The following is a 3,944-nucleotide window of genomic DNA, read 5'->3' as shown; positions in this document are numbered from 1 at the left end:
TAATCGCACAAAATGGGGAATGAATCATAAAGTCGCACGCTCACACTGACACAAGCACTGCACTTTCAATCAGATACATGTAAATACTCACATTATGAGTCTGTAGGATTCAGACTGTAGGGTCACATCGCATTTAATCTGAATGTAAATGCTAATCTTGTATTTTGCCTCAATGTTACAGATCATTGCTAAGTTTTAAAAGTTAATGAAACATAAGTGACCCTGGCCTTGACCACAAAACACCAGTCTTAAGTAGCACAGGTATAATGCAACATAGCCAGAAATGCATTGTATGGTTCAAAATTATAAAATATTATTTTATGACAAAAATCATTGGGATATTAAGTTAAGATCATGTTCTATGAAGATATTTAGTATAAATATGTCAAAAGTTAATTTTTGATTAGTAATATGCATTGATAAGAACTTCATTTAGACAACTTTAAAGGCGATTTCCTCAATATTTAGATTTTCTTGCACCCTTAGATTTTAAAATAGTTGTATCTTGGACAAATATTGTCCTATCATAACAAACTATACATCAACAGAAAGCATTTTTTTTCACTAGATATGTTTCCTCAAATTATGTGTCATCAGAGCAATGATTTTTCACCCAGTAGATGAAAAAATGTCACAAATGTACACTAATTGACAAATATAAGCGATATAGAAAATGATATCATAGAAACTTAATAATTTCTGTGATACTAATATCCATAATTAATTATTATTATATTTTTCATTATATGTATGTATATATATATATATATATATATATATATATATATATATATATATATATATATATATATATATATATATACATATAATAAAATAATAAAAATAATACAAAAATATAATAAATTAACAAACTTTATTAATAATAATTCTAATACATAATAACAAATACGGCAAATATCATTTAGTTATTCATTTTTTTGTTTGTTTTTTAAGAAGGTTAAAATAATTTACATCAAAAATATTATTATTATTATGTTTAAAACAGCTGAGTAGACTTTCTTCAGGTTTCTTTGATGAATGGAAAGTTCAGAAGAACAGCATTTATCTGAAATAGAAATCTTTTGAAACATTATAAAAGTCTTTATCATCACTTTTGATCAATTTAAAGCATCTTTGCTAAATAAAAATATTAATTTCTATGATTTCTTCCCCCAAAATACTGACTCCAGTTACATGTTGTTGAATAATAATAATAATAATAATAATAATAATAATAATAATAATAATAATAATAATAATAAAACAGATTCATTTATCTAGTGAACAGAAATCTGAAACCCAAGACTTGTATATTTCCATGCAAAGTTGTTATTGTCACACCTCTGGACTTTGTAGTTGGTTTCTCCTATTTCCCCCAGCAGATCTGTGTGTTTTGGTTCTCCCTGAATGTGTTAATCTGTCTATTTAATGTGTGTGTTTTCCCCTGCATCCTTGTCGGTCTTTAATGTTACCTCTGTGTTCCTGTGTCTGCTTGTTGCCCTTTGGATTTATTAAATACTTTTCTTTTTACTACGTCGTTGTTCGTGTGTTCCTGTCTGAATCGTGACAGTTATATGGGAACATACAGTATATAATAAAATGTATCTGACCCTGTGTGGGGTCATTAAAAAACATAAACCAAGACCAAGATCCAATCTGAGATAATATTGCAGTGCTGGGTACATTACTTTCAAATTGAAGTCAGTTAGTGATTACAGATTACTTTATGAAAATTAGGTAGTGCACTTTTTAGATTACTTTTAGATTACCGACCATTGCTTTCCCCCCCAAATTTAGAAGCTTGGGTCACAAAATTAATTACATGTCCATTCTATAGTGTGAATATAGCCAAAGCTAAATGTATGACAAAGTAGGATTTTTAAAAGGAAAACTTAAAAAAAAAATATTATGAATAATTCACTGCCATTTTATGAATAACATTTAATCATGTAATCCATAAAGTAACTGAAATCTGATTACAAGCATTTTAAAATGTAATCCAATTATTAGTTTCTGGAATCTGATTACATAACCCTTATAATCTTATACCTATATCCTGTACTTTATTGCACTCCTGGTTAGACCTAAACTGCATTTCGTTGCCTTATACTTGTACATGTTTAATGACAATAAAGCTGAATCTAATCTAATCCAGATTACATTAGCACTACACAATAGTACTGTATGATTTCTATATTCATATTCCATAGAATTTTCATGAAAATCATAAATACACAATAAAGATTTAAAGATTATAACACATCTGCGGTGCAGGCCGGGTGAGCTGACCTCTCGTGACACGAGGTGCCAGGATGACATTTCAAAGAGATAAGAAGAAGATACGGATGCGAGAACTGAGTGATTGTTATGTGCGTGTGGTTATTAAGAGTCCCAGCACCTCAGAAAGCGGCTCATAAGCGTATCAGCAAAAGCCTGTTTCTTCATAAACACACAGTCATGAGATAACAAAGTCTGGAGAATATGATTCACACGCATTCACAAAGCCTTCAGCATATGGGCTAATTGGTTTGCCTGTGTGACCTCAGTGATTATAGTATAATGATTAATATGCTAATGGTGTCACACTTCACAGCTATAATTAAAGTGTTTCGAATTTAGAAATAAAATGATTCATTTGCAGAATATTATGTTTAAAATAAGAATTAATTATATAATTTTTTAAATAAATTAATTCAGGATAGACAACAGAACATAAATATGATAACGTGTTATAAGGGTAATGATTATACATACACTACCAGTCAAAAGTTATTGAACAGTAAGATTTTTAATGTCTTTTTAAAGAAGACTCTTTTGCTCTCCAAACCTGCATTTAACAGTAAAATTGGAAAATATTTTTACTATTTAAAATAACTGTTTTCTATCTGAATATATTTTAAAATGTAATTTATTCTTGTGATTTCAAAGCTGAATTTTTTTAGCATCAATACTGCAGTCACATGATCTATCAGAAATCATTATAATGTTCTAATTTGCTGCACAAAAAACATTTATCAATATTATTATGTTAAAATTCTCAGGTTTCTCTGATGAATAGAAAGTTCAGCATTGATCTGAAAGAGAATTTGTAACATTATATCATCACTTTTGATCAATTTAAAGCATCCTAGCTAAATAAAAGTATTCATTTCTATAATTTCTTCCCCCAAACTTATGCTGACTCCAAGCTTTCGAATTGTATAGTGTATAATATTACAAAAGCTTTTTATTGCAAATAAATGCTGATCTTTGGATCTTTCTGTTGATCAAAGAAATCTGAAAAAATTACTCAACTGTCTTAAATATTGATAATAATAATAAGCAAGTCAGCATATTAGGATGATTTCTGAAGGATCATGTGACTGATGCTGAAAATTCAGGTTTGGAATCGCAGGAATAAATTACATTTTAACATAGAAATTTAAATAGAAAGCAGTTATTTTAAATAGCAAAAATATTTCGTAATATTACTGTTTTTACTGTGCTTTAGATCAAATAAATGCAGGTTTGGTGAGCAGAAACGACTTCTTTAAACGAGATTAAAAATCTTACTGTTCAAAAGCGTTTGACTGGTAGTGTATTATTTTGCTCTATTTGTGCAAAGACTATTTGTATACGTTTTTCATTATATTAAATTATATGTACGTTATTAACGTTTACGTTTTCTTTTATCTACGTCGAAACTGAGTCAGAGGAGTTGAACGTGACGTTTGATTGACAGATGTCTGCTCCAATGAATGAGCGTAAAGGGGGCGTGTGCTTCTTGCGTAATAGTGTAACTCGACTGACAGCAACTGTCAGCGAATGACAGCGTAGGTTTATTATAGACACTCGTCTTATCCAGTAATTAAGAGGGAAGAGCGTTTCCCTTGGCGACACGCAGCCAATAGCTGCTAAGCAAGAGGGCGGTGCTTAGACGGGTGGGTAGCAACAGTTGCCCCGGT

Source organism: Garra rufa, chromosome 6 (genome assembly GCF_049309525.1).
Source record: "Garra rufa chromosome 6, GarRuf1.0, whole genome shotgun sequence".
In the NCBI taxonomy this organism is placed as follows: Eukaryota; Metazoa; Chordata; class Actinopteri; order Cypriniformes; family Cyprinidae; genus Garra; species Garra rufa.
The sequence above is the reverse complement of the archived record's forward strand: the minus strand, read 5'-3'. Positions refer to the sequence as shown.